Source organism: Neofelis nebulosa, chromosome 4 (genome assembly GCF_028018385.1).
Source record: "Neofelis nebulosa isolate mNeoNeb1 chromosome 4, mNeoNeb1.pri, whole genome shotgun sequence".
Taxonomy (NCBI): domain Eukaryota; kingdom Metazoa; phylum Chordata; class Mammalia; order Carnivora; family Felidae; genus Neofelis; species Neofelis nebulosa.
The window spans coordinates 138947708-138967241 of NC_080785.1; the positions used below are offsets into that span (position 1 = coordinate 138947708).

Below are 19534 nucleotides of genomic sequence, written 5' to 3' on the forward strand. Positions count from 1 at the left end.
CTGATGGGTATTGAGGAGGGCACCTTTTGGGATGAGCACTGGGTGTTTATGGAAACCAATTTGACAATAAACTTCATATATTGAAGAAAAAAAAAAAACAAAAACTTCCCAGTCTGCTCCAGCATCCACTGCCCTCCACGGCCCCCAGCTGGACGAGCTTTCTCACACTTTTTTTTTTTTTTTAAGTTTATTTTTATTTTTGAGACAGAGAGAGACAGAGCATGAGCGGGGGAGGGTCAGAGAGAGGGAGACACAGAATCTGAAACAGGCTCCAGGCTCTGAGCTGTCATCACAGAGCCTGACAGGGGGCTCGAACTCACGGACCTCGAGATCATGACCTGAGCCGAAGTCAGCTGCTCAACCGACTGAGCCACCCAGGCACCCCTCTCACACGGTTTTGAGTACATTGACATTCTGCCTCATTTTCATATAGGTAGGTCTCATTTTGCCAATTCAATTTTAAGATAACTTCCTCTCTTCTAGCATTTCTTGGGTAATTTCTATACACCTGCCACTGTGCTAAACATTAACTGCATTTAATTCTCAGTGATAAGGTAGGTCCTGTGATTACCATCAATTAACAAGTGAGGATACAGAGGCACAGAGAGTTTAAATTAATGGCTCAAGGTCACCCAGGTAGAAAGTGGTAAAGCCAGGACACAGAGTTTGACTTCAGAGCCTGGACCCCCAATCGTTAATGCTTTGCTGAGATGATGCCTCCCCAGAATGGTGTCAAATGTAATTTTTATAATCACTGCCGCACCTATTCCACTGTCATTTCTAAAGATAGAAGCAGATAGAATAAAAATCTCTTTTACAAATAAAAAAGAAACACATATGTGCTGTTTTTTCTTTTCTTTCTTTTTTTCCGAACTGGCAGCTTACCGAAACCTGTGGAGCTGAGTTTCAGGGGATTAGGACTAACATTATCAGACAAAAGTCCAATAATATGCATTTAGCTCAACTGCATATTATTGTTAGAATCTGGTCTTGAGAAGTGAGCCTATGTGGGCTCCATTTGACCCGCGGTATATTAGAATCTGTAATAATGAGATCTCATAATATGCCATATTGTATCCTGTTGATGAGAGGAAGAAATTAGTTACTAAAGAAGGGAAGGTTCTACATAAGATATTCTTAGTCACAAAGAGGACCCTGATTCCACACAAATGTGCACAAAGTAGCTGAAGCTGTAATAATCTTGCCCCAGTTTGCAGAGCTCCCTCAGTTAAATGCTGCTCATAATATTATTCCCCCTTTTGTTCTTCAATATTACTTTGGCTATTCAGGGTCTCTTGTGGTTCCAAACACATTTTAGGATTGTGTGTTCTAGCTTTGAGAAGAATGCCGGTGCAATTTTGATTGGGATTGCATTAAATGTGTAGATTGCTTTAGGTAGTGTTAACATATTACTTGGCAATGAGAAAGAATGAAATCCTGCCATTTGCAGCAACGTGGATGGAACTGGAAGGTATTATTGCTACGTGGAGTAAGTCAGTCAGGGAAGGACAGATATCATATGTTGTCACTCCTATGTGGACCTTGGGAAACTTACCAGAAGACCCTGGGGGAAGGGAAGGGGAAACAATAGTTACAAACAGAGAGGGAGGGAGGCAAACCACAAGAGGCACCAAAAAAAAAAAAAAAAAAAAAAAAAATTCCCCTTTCTTTAGAAATGGTTTCCACTATTACAAAAATGATGCCAAACAGAAAGCATTTTTTTAAGAGCACACAAAAAAAAGCTGCACCCCATTCTGGAGGTAAGAATGCAACATCCTGGTTCCATATTTTACAAACCTCCCCATTCTGTTTATGCACTTTGGCAAACAGTATTGAACCCATTGGAAAACACTGGGGAAATACACATTTTGCAAGTACTTTGTTTTGATGATTTTGAGAGAATGTGAAAGCCAAATTATGGTACCTGTTAAGGTAATGGTGTGTAGCTTAAGTTAAAAAGAAATCCACACGTGCAGTCACAATTACCTTTTAAAATGTGGTGGAAATATGAGAATTGAATACACAAGTGGAGATGGGGTCTTAGAGCTTTCTGTAATGAGAAAATCACCAAGAACTGAAATAATCTGTGATAAACCTTTCCATCTCCCAAGGCAGGCGGTGTCCTTGCTTTTGTGCATACATGAGGTTGTGTGGGCTTGTGTTTAACAGCCACGTATGAAAAACACGTATCTTTGTACATTGGGATCGCTTCCGTTCAGGGAGCTGCTCTCACTGGGAGAACCACGAGGGAGCCGAGATAGAACATACTGTTCTGCTGATGCTGTTTGATGAGACAGCAGCAGATCAGCTGCAAGTTGGAAATGGGTTTTTATTTTTCTTTACATCTTTTGTATATGCATATGCATGTGTTGTTGGGTTTTGCCTTTTTTTTTTTTTTTTTTTTATAAACACATCTATTGAACGATCACATGTCAGGTTCACGTACAGCGCACTTTGCTATCCTGTTGGCTTGGAATGGCCATGAGATTTTTATGCTTGATTTTGTTTCAGCGACAACTCCCCCAACCCCACCTTGTTCAAAGGGCTCAAAAGAATGGTTCTCTATCTAGTGCTCCTTTGAAGAAATTTATGAAGAGTCAATTTGGAATAGAGGCTGGCTGAGTCTTTCTTCTGGTTTAGTACATAGCTTTCTGACCATACTCAGAACAGTGGTAGAAATACACCCCTTGGAGATCACTTCTCTATTTCCCCGTCTCTCTATTTTTCATTCTTTAGTGGGACAGTAGAGCCCAGGGGTTAATTGCTACAGTTCTGAAGTCAGGTCTGGATTCTTTAGCGCTCACTCATTGTGTGACCTCAGCCAAGATCTTTAAACCCTCCTAGTTCCCCCATCTCTAAACTGGGGGATGATACCTATCTCACACAACTTTGTGAGGATTAAATGAGATACATGAAACACTCATTGCATGCCTGGCACATGGCAAATTCTCAATAAATATTAACTGTTGAAATGATTACTTCTCGATATACCAACCATAGGCCAGAACCGTCTAACAAGGAGGTTGACTTATCAAGAATGAATTCCCAAAGCAGATTACTGATGGCAGAGGTGAAGCCTTTCTGGAATTGAGACTCTGTATGCTGGATACCAACCCACTTGGCTAGAATGACAACCCACTGGCTTTTCCGGACCAGAGACTGTGGAGTGGTAACTAAATCTAACGAGTTTTGACTCTAGGTTGATTTAAAAGGGTGGCCTTTGCATTAGGTTAATGCTTCAGCGTTTTGGAGGCTAAGCATCAGCTGAGTTTCTCCCTTGGAGTCACTTGTATTGCACCACGTGCCTGGCTTTTGTGGCTCTTTCTTTCCACGTTGAGAGCTACCCTGCATTTCACTCCCCACAGGCAGTGCCTTACTTCGGATCTGTATTGCTACCAGCAAGGAACAGTTAGTGAAGTGTTTTTTTGAGTCATATTTTTTAGTTGCCCTAGGGCACTTAATTTCATGAATTTGGGAAAGAAATGTAGTCCTTCCCAGAGATACTGTCTGGTTTGCTAAGTCACCTGCTAATCATCAATACACATATATTTTCTGCAAGGTAAGTGGGACTTTCTCAAAATGGAGTTTTATTCTAAAGAGGTTTTGATGAGTTTTGCTCATACAAAAGTAATGAAATAGAGAGGCTTCTTTTTCGAATATGCACCAACTTCTTTGTTTTTAAATACAAAATGGATGTGGGACTAATTTCACCTTAGCCATTAAAGAGCTCCTACCTCAATTGAGTCATCTAATGACTATTTATAAGCACGCATGGAAGACCTTTCAAATGAAAATTCATAATTCATTTTTAATAATTTTTAAATGGAACAGTCTTCCACCGCACCCCACCCCCGCCACGCTTGGCATTCAAAACTAAGGAGAAATATCAGAGTGTTATTCTTTAAAATGACAGATGATAAGTTTATTGTTTGTTTGTTTTTATAGCTAGATAGAAGGAACCAACCTCAAAAAGAATTTGAAATTACTTATGCACTTCAAGCGAGAACTAGGAAAATTTGCCAGATGATCCAGGACAATAAAAAACACCGAAAGAAACGAACAACAACAAAAAAATCAGTAAACATCATTGATTGTTCCTTCATTTTCCATCTCTCAACTGTGCTTCTAGACACGAGGAATATAGTAGTGGACAAAAGCAGACAAAAATTTTTACAGAATGTACTTTCCCACGGAGAAGACAGACAATGAACAAGGTAAGTAACTGACGTACATAGTGATTTGGGTAGTAGTTAAGGGATATGGAGAAAAATTAATGCCGGAAAGAAGGATAGGAACTGATATGATGGGGAAGTGGGTGCTGAAATTCTAGGTAGGGTGGCCAGGAAGACCTTATTAAGAAGGTAGGTTTTGAGTAAAGACCTGAAGGAAATAAGGGAACCAGCCACGTGGATATGTAGGGAGAACCTTCCAGGTCCTTCCAGGTGGAAGGAAGAGCAAGCACAAGGGCTCTGAGATGGGAGAGAGCCTGGTGGGTTTATCAGTCTAGAGAAATGAACACTTGAATTAATTTGCTTGAAATGACGCAAAGGGTGGTTCTTTACCTTTTTAAGTCAGAGACTCTTTATAGGATGGGCTAACAAATGTACGACATATACTGTTCCAGGGAGATTGGACTTGGGGGAAGGATGTGGGGAGGAAAAGGTCATGGTCACACTGTCAACAAGAGGTGACAAGAGTCTCCCTTAGGGGCATGGCAGTGGATTCAAGCAAGAGATAATAAGGAGATGGATTTGATGGTGCTTAGTGAGGGATTCTATTTAGAAATGGAGAAAAGGTGCTACAGAAAACACCCGGGTTTCTGGCTGGGAAGACAGCAGTTCCATTTACTGGGGACCCAACTCTATGATGCTGGGACACCCAGCAATCAAACTCTATCAGCTCAGTATGCTGGCTTGGTGGACCTGCCCCCCTGAACTCAGGAAGTTCTGGGGTGCACGTGTGTCAGACTCGTGGATGGTTATCTCATCAAGATGTATGTGTGGGTTCTTTGTACCCCATTAAAATTATACTTATGGTAAGAAGTACCACGGTATTTGAAAATCTTCTCTTTGGCTAGGGGTAGTTAAAGAAAATCTCCTACTTTTTCATATCAAAACCCTTTAGAAGGGAGAGCTTCTCATGGTCAGCACTGCTACCTTAAGTTCTGAGGTCTTCTTTGAGAGCCCTTTCCTTACTTAGCCCTAAGATCCGGGAATTCTGAAGTCATAGCTTCTCCTTTCATTCCTAGTCCCTCTCCACATTCTCATGTTCTCTGAATTTCAGATCTGCACTGATCTTTTGGCTACTATCCATACATGGATGCCCACAGTCCTCCAATTTAACTTGTTTGAAAAGAACTCCATGTCTCCCCCCGCCCCCGCCACCAACCCTACTCTTCCTTCTGCAGGTATTGGCTCATTTCATACTGGGGAGCCTTGTTTAGCTCCTTCTCCCTCCTGCTGTCCTTTGGGATAGTGTAAGGTGGTGACTACCAGCCCAGGCCCCGGACCAGACAGATCTGGACGCACTTCTGGCTCAGCCGTTCACCTGCCATGTTACTTACCTTGGGCCTCCCTTAAAATGGGAGCAAAAACACTTAGCTCCTAGGCTTTCTGTGAACTTGAAATGGATAATGCATGCAGAGCCCTTGGGGTTTCATGCCTGACATGTAGTATGTAGTATGTATGTAGTATGTGCTCAAGAAAGAGTTTGGGTTTGACAAGACTCTTATGCTTCCTCTTTACACTATTGCAATTGTCTGCTAATCAGCCCCCTACCTCCATTACCATATTATCTAGTTGTTAACATAAGCTTTTTAAAACACTGGTTTGCTAATATCCTTCTCCAAGAGAAAACTTCCAAAAGTGTAGATAAGTGTCTTAGAAGTTATCCTACCTTGGGAACATTTTTTTTTTTTTTGGAAGGAGGAGGTGGGGGGTCAGAGATCTTTTATAGAATATAAATCTATGCTCCACAATTAGGCTTATCTCATCTTTAATAGCCTCATCGCCTACTAAATCCTCCAGCTTTTTTAAAAAATATATAATTTATTGTCAAGTTGGCTAACATACAGTGTATATACAGTGTGCTCTTGGTTTTGGGGGTAGAGTCCCATGATTCATCGCTTATAAACCCTCCAGCTTTAAATATACTCACCCTCAGACACATTCACACACTTCACCACACATATCCTCACTCACATATACCCATACTCACAAACACCCTCACTCCACACACATCCACACTGACCCTCACCAACAACCCACACTCACACACACCCGCACACACCTCCTTCTGCCCTCTTCTGTGTTCTCTACCTCACTCTATTTCTCTCCTCATGGAAGAAGCTTCCTACCATATTTGCCCATAGAGAATCAACCTTTGTTTTCACATTAGACTTTCTGCTCCTCAGGAAAAAAAAAAAAAAAAAAAAAAATTCTGCTTCTATGGTTGGAATCAATCCCTTGTTCTTCCTCTCTTCTTATATAACAGTTTGTTCTTCCCTCTTGGCAGAGTGAGCCAAATAGCCCTTAAGCTAGGACCCCTGAAAATTCAACTTTCTCTGGACCTCAGAGCTTAGCATAGTGTTTTGCACATAATGACTTCTCAGTAAGTGTTTGTTGAATTCAATTAGAAAGATTTCAGTCTCTAAGAGCTAAATGTAAACACGCAGACCACATTGAAGCCTTGCCTTTACCGGCCACCTGTTGCTTCCCGGTTCACAGTTTACCTTACAGCTGAGTGTGAGAATCATATTTGCAGGGCCGTCTGTTTCACAAATTGCCAACAGGCCTGGCTTTGCCCCGTCTCTGCATCAGCACACCTTCCATTTAGTTCTCACCAGTGAGCCTTTTTGGTGAGATTTACCACTTGACAGTTCAGACCAGAGATTAAAAAGTGGTTCAACCAGTTTGACTACCTTGACATGGCAGTGGTTAGGGGTAGAGTGAATGAGGAAAGGGAGTGTCTGTGGGTCACTGGGTCACGGGTTTCTGAGGTCCACCTTTGTCCCGGTTGATGTGTTTACCGATCGATGACTGGGAAGAAGATTTAGATGACAGGTTTTTCTATGCATGGAATACTGTGGTCTGGCCTGACATACTGTTAAGCAGAATGATGGCACAGTTTTAAGAAAATCAGACAGCTGCTTCTTGAAACTTGGAAAGTCATTCCAACTGAGAATTCCCTTCCTAACTTTGGGTGAGGGAAATGGCCAAGAACTTTCTAAAATTAGCACCAGTTCCCTTATCCTTATACAAATTACCATCTGGTGTTTGTTTCGTGTATTCGAAGAAAGCCAGCTGGAATGGAGAATATCAAATACCAGTAACATTTTAGTCTGAAAGGTCCACTTGACATCAAACTCATACCAAGTAGCGAAATCTCAATCTATATAAAGGTGATGGATGCTGTTGATCTTGTGGCAAGGAGAATCTTCTTAATCTAGTTTAGGAAGACACGGCATATTATAGTTTCAGTTGGGTATTTCTCTGTTGCAGTTAAGTATCAGAGGGGACTATAGAATAAAGCAAGTTATTTCACTAAAGTTGGAGATAGTAACTTTATTGTTCCTAATATTTACTCATAACAAAACCATGACACTTTGGATTATACCAAAGTAGATGTTTATTTTCATGATAACTGCACTAAAGATGTTAAACTCTGAAATAGAGTTTAGTACAAATAGGAAGTTAACTTGAAGCCTCAATGTCTTTCTTCCAAAGCCTAGGCTTGGAGAAGTCACAAACCACACTCGTTATTCACTTCACTCTTTAACATGTTTCTACATAAGATCTTTCTGACCTGCTTCTATCTCCTCCCGACAAAGTATGCTTGCTGCTGGAAATAGTTCTACCCACCCAGGAAACATGAAGCCCAGACTTGTCCCCTCATGTTTCCAAGGGATTCACAATTAAATTTCCTTTGAATAAGCTGAAGACAGTGTGTTTGAATATTATCTCTTCGGTAAAGCTTTTCCCCCCAACCCCAGGGAGAGTTAGCCTAGCTCTTCGGTCTGTAGCCACAGCATTACAGAGACCTCACCTGGAGCTCGGAGCCATGAGAACCGTATCTGGGGAAGATTATTTTTATCTGCTACTTCTAACTGGTTCCTGTGCAGGGAGGAACGCTTGGTGACTGAGCAAGGCTAATGGGTGTGGAGATTCAGGCTGGGACGGCGCTACGTTTGTGATCAAAAGGGCAGCAGGGGATCATGGAAGAAGGAAAATCTGGAAGGCTGGCGAGGCTGATGGAAGAAGGTTTAAGAAGCAGAGGAGGTAGCTGTTGGCCTCAGAGCACTTGGCAGAGGGCAGGCCTGAAATGGGGGCCTGGAATTAAGAATAAGCCTTTAGCAAGGTTTTATTTATTTATTTCTATTAACTTAAATTTTTTTTAATGTTTATTTTTGAGACAGAGAATGTGTGCACATGCATGAGCAGGGGAGGGGCAGAGAGAGAGGGGGACAGAGAATCTGAAGCAGGCTCCCCTCTGTCAGTGCAAAGCCTGAAGCAGGGCTCGAACCCACAAAATGTGAGATCGTGACCTGAGCCGAACTCGGACGTTCAACCAACCAAGCCGCCCAGGTGCCCCTATTTCTATGAACTTTTTATAGCGTAACAAGCAATGGAAACTTTCCAACTCCCCATGAACTCCTCTATATGTCTAACACCTAGCTCATGTGTGTAACATGTGGGCTCTAACTGTGCCTCGTTTGTTTAGGACAGGCCATTTGCAGGGTTTCACCTGTTGTCCTGCCTTCATTACTTGACCGTGTTCACATTCAGTTTCACAATATGTCTGTTTGGGTGACAAACTATAAGGTCACACAAAGTAGTTCTTATCTGACTGTACTTTGAAGACCATACCACATTTTATCCTTAAATTGCCTGTTTACCTATCTCCATTCCAGACATCATGGGTTCAGGCTCCCAGAGGGACAGGATACTGTCTTTGTTAATTCATTTGAACACCATGTACTAAGTTTTATATTGTATGTGTTAGGTGCTGGGATACGATGAGAAGTAAGAAATGGTCTCTCTGCACTCAAATATCTTAAGGGGAGTGGCACCTGGGTGGTTCAGTTGGTTAAGCAGCTGACTCATGATCTCGGCTCAGGTCATGATCTTACAGTTGTGAAGTCGAGCCCCGCATCTGGTTCTGAACTGATAGCAAGGAGCCTGCTTGGGATTCTCTCTCTCCCTCTCTCAGCCCCTTGCCTGAACACTCTCTCTCTCTCTCTCAAAATAAATAAATAAACTTAAAAAATAAGATCTTCAGGGAAGAGGCTGAGATGTACTCACACAATTATACACCTGAGAGATAAGGCTTGCAACAGAATTCCTCCACCTTGGCACTGATTGACATTTTGGACCAGATAACTCTTTGTTGGCCTGGGCGCTCCAGGATGTTGAACTCCATCCTGGGTCTCTACAAGTACATGCCAGTAGCACCCCCTCCAGTAGCAACAACCAAAAATGTATCCAGACATTGCCAGATTTTATCCCCACCCAGCTGCCATCCCAATGTGGAGAAGCATCCATTAAGTCAAAACACAGGGCATCATGGGAGGAGCACCTAACCCAGACTTGGACAGAATCTTATTAATTTTTCATCCTGAACTCTGACTTGACACTTAAGAAGTGCTTAATGAATTAATGCAATGCATAAAATCATGCTATCCTTCAGGATTATTGGAATAAAGTCTAGCAAACTAGGGGGAAGTTCAAGTATGAGGTCTTAGGCAGAAGTCTGCCAATTCAGAATTTCACTCTGAATCACAGGCCCCAACATTGTTCCCAGAAATACCCTATGGCCACAAAGGAACCTGCTCCCTAAATATCACAGCACAGATTTTCTAGCAGTTATTTTCCTGTTAATAAATACTGATTGTCAAGCACTTTGGCAAATATCAGGTGCCTTAAATGCTAAATAGTCATTATAAAGCCACATAAATATTTTAGATTCATCATCCACAGCAGGGAAAGCAGAGCCCTGATTCTAGGAGGGAAAAGAAAAAAAAAGCCTTGACATTCAACTAATGGCTTCACTAACTGATGCACCCACCTGGGAGGCTGAAATTTGGTCCGTCTCAGAAGTGAATGTTCTTTGCAAAACAGAGTTAAATCTATCTCAACTTCAGTGGAGGCATCCTGTCCCCAAGCCAGCCATTGTTTTTGATGTAAATGAAGACAAGAAAATTCACAGCACTACCCACATGTTCCTTTCACACAGCCTCTGCCCTGAACCAGACTGACATGGAATAATGGGAAGACAGGGGCATGAGGAGGCTGATTCACGTCAGCCTTTCTTGGTGGACTCAGACAAACTGGACGATAATGGAGCTTTCTGGAACAGGCTGTGTGACTTTGGGCAAGTGACAACTTCCCTGGGCCCCCATTGGTAAGATGGAGGACAAAAGGAGTAACGATTTCGAAGCAGCTCACAGCACTCATGGTTATACCTGCAGTTTTACATCCTTGAAGACTGATGGAATTCAGGGGTTCCCAGCATTGATTTTTACTTCGGGGGTGGGAGAGATGGCATACAAAAATCAGCCCCTCAACAGTCCTGATGCCCTTGCTTAATAGGCTCCCTAAAGTGTGGTAAAACCCCACAGAGTATCTATGAGGCTGGCAGCCACATAGAATGAATGAATGGGCCAGTCCGAGCTAATTCCCAGTTTGTCCCTCTCCAGGACGGTTTTGCATTAACCGCTGTGGTGTCCTATTGACTGGAACATGATCCAGCTGTTAGCCCGGGTCTTTAAGTTACTGAGTCCTCTGGGAACCCTCTGAAAACCCCCTTTGCCCAAGGTAAGTATTCCCAGCAACTGCACAAGAGACTCACTGATGTTATTTAGAAGTTGCAATTAATAGCGAGATTTTTTTCCCCCTGATGGATCAGTGTTCCCCCTAATTGCCAAGCCATAATTCTTTGCTGATTCCCCAAAGGTTCGTTTTATTTGGAGTATTTTTAAAGCACACACAAAACCCAGAAGAATAGTTGTTCCTTTGTTTTAATGTTGCTGCTAAGCTTTAAAAAAAAAAAAAAAAATCCTCCTCCCTCCTTTAATCCCTTCAGGAAATGCCTCATTCTCAATACTTATTAAAAATGGGGAAGCAGTCCTAGGTGGCTTCTGGAGGTCGAAGTTCATAAAGTGAATATGCATAACGGCAGCAGAATATCAAGTTTTCATAATTACACCTTTTCCTGCATACATTTCCTGCAGTGAAATCAGCTTTGATTTGGTCTGATTTAATATAGTCTTTCTAATTTAAATCTATCCCTTCACTTCTACTTTGCTGTTGTTCAACTTTAGATGGGAAAAATGGGTTCCTATTTCCCACTTTCACACACCAATAAGGATTCTGTATTTCTAAACAAGAGTGATGAGATAGCATTTAATTTCTGACCTCTGTCCCTAATTCCAGAGCTTTGGGGAAGGAAAGTATTTCTGTTTTGGAGAGATAAACTATGAAATGAGAGGGCAAAAGAGGATGGAGAGACGCAGGCTTAGGCAACTGTGTCTAGCATAATGCCTTACTCAAAGTCAGCAGGTATCAGTCTTTGTTGCAAGAACAATGCTTAAGATAGGAGAGGAGGCTCTGAATAATCTTGTAGCAAAAGACATAGTTAAGAGCACATACAAAAAAAGCCCCATAGTTAGAAGTGGAATTTTGATGAAAACTAAGTCCTGTTAGAGCAATTTGGTTCAATAGGTAGAAAAAAATCAGAGAAGGACATTGAGTTGAACTATAGCTTACCTGTTGCTTGCTTTGCTATCCTGGGACACAGGGTTGCATGAGGAACTCTCAGATAGATGTATGATTGGTCTAAATGGAAAGTCAAATCCATGTGGGGACTGAAGTTCTAGTTCAAGAGCCACGGACACCCCAACTGGAGCTTTTGGGAATTCTCATATTTCTCTTGGAGGAGACATTTGTTATGTGCAGCTAGTGCTGACCTCAGTTCCTGGCACAAAGGAGGAATTCGACAAATGTGTGAAGGGTTATAACAGACACTATTCTTGAGGTCTAGCATGAAAGGTCATTCATTTCCCTTTTTTTTTTTTTTTTTTTAGAAATAGAGCATATGAGTAGGGGAGAGGGATGGGGGGCGGGAGAGAGAGATAGAGATAGAGATAGAGAGAGAGAGAGAGAGAGAGAGAGAGAGAGAGAGAGGGAGAATCCCAGGCAGGCCCCACACTCAGCATGGAGCCTGACACAGGGCTTGATTCTGCAACCCTGGGACTGGGATCATGCCAAATCAAGAGCCAAATCAAGAGTCAGATGCTCAACTGACTGAGCCACACAGGCACCCCATTTCACTTTTTTTTTTTTTAAATTTTTTAATGTTTATTTATTTTTGACAGAGAGAGAGCGACAGGGCATGAGCGGGGGAGGGTCAGAGAGGGAGGAAGACACAGAATCCGAAACAGGCTCCAGGCTCTGAGCTGTCAGCACAGAGCCTGACGCGGGACTCGAACCCACAGACTGTGAGATCATGACCCGAGCTGAAGTCAGACGCTCAACCGACTGAGCCACCCAGGTGTCCCCCATTTCACTTTTTTTTTTTTAATTTTTTTTTTTTTTAACGTTTATTTCTTTTTGAGACAGAGACAGAGCATGAACGGGGGAGGGTCAGAGAGAGAGGGAGACACAGAATCGGAAGCAGGCTCCAGGCTCTGAGCCATCATCCCAGAGCCTGACACGGGGCTCGAACTCACGGACCTTGAGATCGTGACCTGAGCCGAAGTCAGACGCTCAACCGACTGAGCCACCCAGGCGCCCCCCATTTCACTTTTAATACCGATGTTAGGGAACTATAGCTGTGTTAGAAATAGTCTTTGCCCTTCAGATGTTTAATAATGAATCGGGGAATCAGATAAAACCACGTCTAACTAAAATACAAGTTAGTAATGGTTTTCATACACAAAACCTTTTTCACACAGAGCTGTGGAGGTCTGAAAAGCAGGAATTCATAGATCTTCAGGAATATGAAAGGTGTGGAAGGTGAAGGTAGATTTGAAAGGTAAAGGAATATTTCATGGAACACACGGCATTGGAGAGGAGTCTTTGGTGATGAGTCTAACTTTGATAGGCTGAGATGGGAGAGGTGAGGAGAAAGACCATTCCTAGTGGCAGACAGAGGTGCAGTAACTATCTTGGGGGAATGATAAGGGCTCCAGTTTGGCTAAAACAAGGGATTAGGGATTGGAAGGAGACGGCTCTGAAAAGTAGGTGAAGGGGTCACGGCTTTGGAGGCCTTGAATGCTGGAGTGAGGAGCCAGTCTTCATTTCCACAAACTACAGATGTTTGAAATGATGGCTAGAAAAACGGAAGACAGGAGGTAGGAGACCCCTTCATTAAGAATCTACATATGGGGGTGTCTGGGTGGCTCAGTTGACTGAATAGCTGAATCTCGGTTTCAGCTCAGGTAACGATCCTGGGGTCATGGGATGGAGCTCCACATGGGGCTCTGTGCTGAGCGTGGACCCTGCTGAAGATTTGCTCTCTCTCCCTCTGCCCCTTCTCTGCTAGCATGCATGTGTCTGTGCTCTGTCTGTCTCAAAAAAAGTCTCCATACCTAGAACCTAATATGAATCAACTCTGACCTTTCTGCAGCCCCTTCCTGAGCCCATTCCCCGTAACCGTGCTGATCTCTAAGGCATGCGGGGTTCATAAAGCCTAGAATGGGCTCCCCCAGAGTTGGATCTTCAAAACAGGGACATTAATCCCATGTTGTTTGCTGTTGGTTTTTTCAATCCTTCATCAACAATTGACACAAGTGGGGGAAAAAGAGCCAAGGCAAGTTGCGGGAAACAGCTTACTTGGGGGTTTGAAAAGAGCCACCAGATTTATGCAGAGCCGCTCAGGAGGTTGCCGGGCAGCCGACAGGGCCGGCCAGACTCTTACTGATCTTGCGGTTCCCCAAGCAGCCGCTGGCTTGCCACATACGGAACGTCAGCCATTGGAGAAACCCCAGGATGAAACCTGTAAGCCATTCCATTATTTTAAAAACTCATGTCATGGAATTTCTGTATTTTCGTTTCCTTCTTCTGTTTGTGGCCTGAGGAGTAATTAATGACCTGAAACTTCACTACTGAGCCTCCATGAGAAAGGATACCTGCCAAAGGAGGAGCTAAGGAGGAGCTAAGGAGACGGGGCTAAGCTTACGCTGCCATGCAGATTAATGCCTGTTTTGGGGATTTCTCCTTGGTAATTAAAGCCCCAGCTTCTGCCTACTTAAATATGGCTTGAATCGACTTCTGATGTCCCCTTAGTATCTCAAGTTTCAAAGCCAGTGTGTCAGTGGCAGCATCCTCAGGGCAGTTTTGCGTTATTGTTTTCCTCTCTGGGAAGAAAATTCTCTTTGCTGATCTCTTTGGGAGATCTTTTCTCCAACAGCAATACGATTGCAGGGTCTAGGGTAGAGTCAAGGGTTGGAGTCCCAATTTTCACTCAGTTCAGAGGTAATTTGTTAAAGGACACGCTTTTCACGGATTTAAAGAAATTTCTGCTTTAAAATCCAGTAAGAAAATTTCTGGGTTTTTTGCATATGATGAAGCAAATCAGTATGAATAAAGTCATGATACTGTAAACGCTTTCAGATGTAAAAAAAAAAAAAAAAAAAAAAAAAAAAGAAAATCTCTGGGTTTTTATCCCAAAGAAATGATTTAAAATGTGTTAAGATTGGAGCACAAGGCTGATTATTCTAGCCTTGCTTGTGAGAGAGAAAAATTCAAAGTCTAACAATAAGAGATTGGTTAAATAATTCACATTATCTCTATAAAATGAAATATTATATAGCCATCCAAATGGAAGCAACTAGAGTAGTTTATAATAATGAATATAAAAGTCTGTATTTCATGCTACTGCAGTCCCCATATGTCTTGCACACAGAGTGGGTGCTTCAGAAGCTGATAGACATTTTTGGATTTTCATTTTCCTATTTCCAAGAGCAACACTGGGGTGGCAGTAAGCACCGTGGTAAAACGCCAGACATCTCAGCCTGCTCTTCTCTAGCTCAACTGCAATTTTCCTAAGTTATTTTTCCACTGTAATAATTTGTTTTTAGCCTTGTAACTTCTAGGTTGCCAAAATCGACCTATTTTTCTGCCCATAAGTTTGGCTAGCCAATTGGCTAGTGAATCCACCTGGCCACCAATAAAACTCATTACAATTCAGGCTTAGTTGTTTATTCCTTGAGACAGCCAATGAATCATTCAAAGGTTTCTTAGACGTTTCAGAACCACATGGAGGCAGATTCAAAGTGATAGGTCTCAGGGGCGCCTGGGTGGCACAGTCGGTTAAGCGTCCGACTTCAGCCAGGTCACGATCTCACGGTCCGTGAGTTCGAGCCCCGCGTCAGGCTCTGGGCTGATGGCTCGGAGCCTGGAGCCTGTTTCCGATTCTGTGTCTCCCTCTCTCTCTGCCCCTCCCCCGTTCATGCTCTGTCTCTCTCTGTCCCAAAAATAAATAAAAAACGTTGAAAAAAAAAATTCAAAGTGATAGGTCTCAGATAGGTAGGTAGTAGGTAGTGAGGATGAAATCACAGCTGGGCCAGCCTCTCAGATATTTTCAATACCCACCCCCGCCAAGGGATCCAAGCTAGTTTCTATCTGGCGTTACTTCCTTTGTGTTCCCAGGGCAAATTTTGAAGCATTTCCTTGCGTGGCTCTGCCGCTTTGATTAGGGTCCTACTAATAAGCAATGGAAATGAAGATGCCCAGCAGGGAGAAGGAGCTCAGAGGGTTGCAAAAAAATAAAAATAAAGATTCAAGCTCTGGACTTTGTGCCAATTATTTGGAAGTTTAATGAACCGTGGGTGTTGGTGCAAGGCATCCTTAAACGGCTGAGAGCCCCAGTGAATCTAAAGCTGCGTCTCTTTGTGAGTGTCTGCTTGTTCTGGAATCCAAGAAATAAACTTAGGAAATAGTAGGGATATTTTTGCCTTTGTGGGGGTGGAGTGGGGTGGGCAAGATTTCACCACTTTCAAAAAATGATAGGAGGAGGGTGAAAGTCTGAACCTCATTTCTCAGCTGGATGCCCCCAAACAATCAAATTTCCTCAAGTTTCTTCCTGTTACACAATGGGGCTCTTCACACTCTCCTGCTATTTTCAGACTTGCCAGCTGAGAAGGGATTCAAGCTCCAGTTCTCTGGAGCCTGGTTAGTTTAATGGGGTTCTGTTCTTTCTCCCCTTTTCCCTGAATTATGAGATCTGAGTGCCAGGCTGGGGGTAGGAGAGCCAAGAGAGGGGGAAGCAAGTGATGTAAAGGCCAGACAGTGTGAAACCCCACCTTAGAATTGACTGCATTTGTCTGTAACGAGAGCAGCTTATGCTTTGGAGGCACAAAGAATAAGAAACAATGTAAAAGAGGGTTTGGTGTTGACAGTGCAACAGGAAGACTTCCAAAGCATTTGTGAAAGATGAGAAAGTCTGTGGGTTTGTTTTGCAGCTGATCAACCCATTGAGATTTAATAAACACCAGGATAGATAATAATATAAGGCTGATGAAAACGATGGCTCGCATTAATGAGCACCTGCTGTTCTTGTAAGAGCTTCACGTGTCCTAACTCATTTCATCTGACCAACAATTTAAGAGGTTAGGAATCGCCGTTACCTCTATTTCACAGGTGAAGAAACAAACATGGAGGGGTTCTAGAACTTGTCCAGAGTTACACAGATGACTGCTGGTACCAAGATTGGGGTCCAGGCAGTCTGGGTATGGAGTCTCAATTCGTAACCACTGGCCCCTTACTCTCTTCCGTGAGAGATCAAGGCTACCAAGAGTAAAGCAAATAGCTTGAGGCCAGGACCTATGTGTCTCTGGTGCCCAGCTCAGGGCCTGGGAACTACAAGAGCTTAAGCAGCCAAGATCATTACTCTTGAATCCAAGAAAGAGCTTTGTCTTGGAATCAAAAAGGAAATACCACATCAACTTTAGTTTGAGTGAAACACAAAACTAAAAGCCAACAGTGTCTGAGGGTACTAGAAGGAGAAACGAACAGAGGATGAATTATTTTTAAAAATTGCCGATAGCTGTTAATTGAGTTGGAAATATCTTTGCCCGCTTCCTTCCCAACTTTCTACCACTTGTTGAGTCCCACGAAATGACTTGTACTCTGGAGTTTAAACTCATGCCCTGAGCTACGTGGAAACATTCAAACTGGCTTCAATTTCATACTTAGAGATGGAGTCAGGACGAGTATAAAAGCTCTTGAAGTCCTCTGGAAGAAATACAAGAGTTAATTTCCAGGTTAACATCTAAAATTGGTTAAATAATTGGATATGGCACCATTTTCCTCTGTAGTTTGGCAGCTAGATCAGAAAGCAGAGCTTTGGAGATAAAGGTTCTAACACTGAGACGTGTGTGTGAGTGTGTGTATGTGTTGGTGGTAGCTACAAGAGGAAACACAAGACAGGGTGAGAGTAGCCAACAGCCAGGGGTGAGTGAGGTCCTTAGATCATAAGAAATGAGCACAGCGAGAAGTAGATTCAGATAAAAGTGAAGCAACTTTTGAGCAGAGGTCAGAATGACCTGAATTGCCTCTGGGGCAAGAAACCTGGGGGCAGGTCTCTTACACTTCTTCAGCCTCAGTTTCTGCATCTCAAAAATGGGAATTTAAATATCAAACTTGAAAGGTTACTTTAAGGATTTAAAGAGAAAGGTCCCTAGGGTGATTTAGTGGGTTAAGCACCCGACTTTGACTGTCAGCTTGACAGTCAAAATCTCCTGCTTTTCAGCTTGGAGCCTGCTTCAGATCCTCTGTCCACACCACCCTCCCCCGCTCACGTTCTCTCTCTCTTTCAAAATAAATAAATAAAAGCATTTACGAAAGTTTTAAAGAGAAGACGTGAAAAGAGCTTGTATAGTACTCGGCGCCCAGCAGGTACTCAACAGCTGCTGATTGTTGCTAGAAGTTGGGGTTTGTCAACCCGAGCACTCTTGACATCTTCAGCCCGATATTTCTTGGTTGTGGTGTGGTGTCCTGTACACTACAGAAAGCTCACCAGCATCCCAGGCCTCTACCCCTGGATTCCCCCCCAGTAGTGACCATCAGAACTGTCTCCTGAGACTGCCAAATGTGCCCCCCTCCTGCCCGCCAGCTGAAAACCACTATTCCATTTGAGAAAGAGGGAACGATCTCTCTTGGGTGCGATAGGCCATGGAGTAGACAAATTTCCCATTTCATATTGCTTTAAAGGGAAGAAAGAAACACGCAGGAAAGACACATTTGGGGCTTTGCCACGTCTCCTCCAGGTCCCCGTTTTTCTAACTGAATGATGAGTTCTCTGAGATGAAAGGAAATCTGACAAAAACAGTTGGAGTTCAGACAGACGTGCTAAACTACCCTCTGAATCCCCAGCTCCGACCCCGGATAAGAAGAGGTGGGGGCCACTCACTGCCTTTATGAAGGCTATTGGACCACGTTTAACAAGCTAATTGGAGAAACATGGCACCAAATACAGTGGGAATTAACCTTTGTTTAAATTAAGGAGTTGCTAATCATAAGAAGCTGGAAAAGAGCTGAGACTATAAAATCTGATAAAATGTGGAGATGGTGTGCTGGGAACATTCTAAATGGATTACTTTATTTCCCTTCCTCTGTGGTACAATTCTGGAAAAATATATTTGTTGATGCAAAATGTGTAGTAGTTTGGATAAAGGTTCATTTAAGGTTAAGTCCATACCCTTTCACAACGTCTACACTTCTTGTCTCAAAGAGTGGGGAGGAAACACACACACACACACACACACACACACACACACACACACACACCCAGAGGCTGGAGTGTCAGATTCTGGCAGGTGTGCCTCTGACTAACAAGATACATACTTTGTGGGCTTCAAATAATGTTATTCTTTTTAGCATCAAATACAGTGTACCTGGGGCAGAACTTCAAACACAGTCTCTACGCATCCTCTCACCAAGCACGAAATGCTCTGGAGTTGTCTTGAATTACCAGCCCAGCCCACTTGGGGAGGGTGCGCCCTGGCCCGTGGACCTCAGAGGTACACCTGCTGTCAGTTACCAAAGCAGGTCAGTTCTAGGAGAGTCATAATTATTCAATAATTTCCACCAGACTGGATGCTCTAAATTCACCCCTAAATGCATGTTGCTTGGCCTGTGGAAGAACTTATGATCTATTAAAAGAAAATACACAGAAATGAAGTGGAATTGACAAGTTGAGAAAAGACGGAGCAGGGAGAGATGGGGGAGGGAGAGAGGTTTCTCAGCTCGGAGGCTGCAGTTCTGATTTCCATCTTGGATTACAGCTAAGAAAGATGTAGTTGGGAGGAACCAGCATTGGAGACTCTGAGCATTAGCTCTTTGCCTGCCTTGTTTGGTCCTCTCTTAGCGATGGCCTTAGCCCACACTTGAAAACAGGGAGCCTTATTTTGTTTTCGGGGTTAAAAATCCACCTTCTAGTTGTCTAATGGAGTGGGGTCACAGGAACAGAAAGGTTAACTGGGTGGTTCAACCTAGCAATTGTGGTCTTAGAAGAAGTCCTGAGTCAAGCTCCATCC

General features: G+C 43.0%; 1 protein-coding gene and 1 non-coding gene across 4 annotated transcripts in view; one reads left to right on the top strand and one right to left on the bottom strand.

Annotated features, from left to right (window-relative positions):
- SYNPR (synaptoporin) overlaps positions 1–19534 on the bottom strand; it is a 315165-nt gene that overhangs the window by 23455 nt on the left and 272176 nt on the right. The window lies entirely within an intron of this gene.
- Positions 14552–14614, top strand: LOC131511238 (small nucleolar RNA Z39). Its single transcript, XR_009261433.1, has one exon. It is a non-coding gene; the product is annotated as a small nucleolar RNA Z39 (small nucleolar RNA).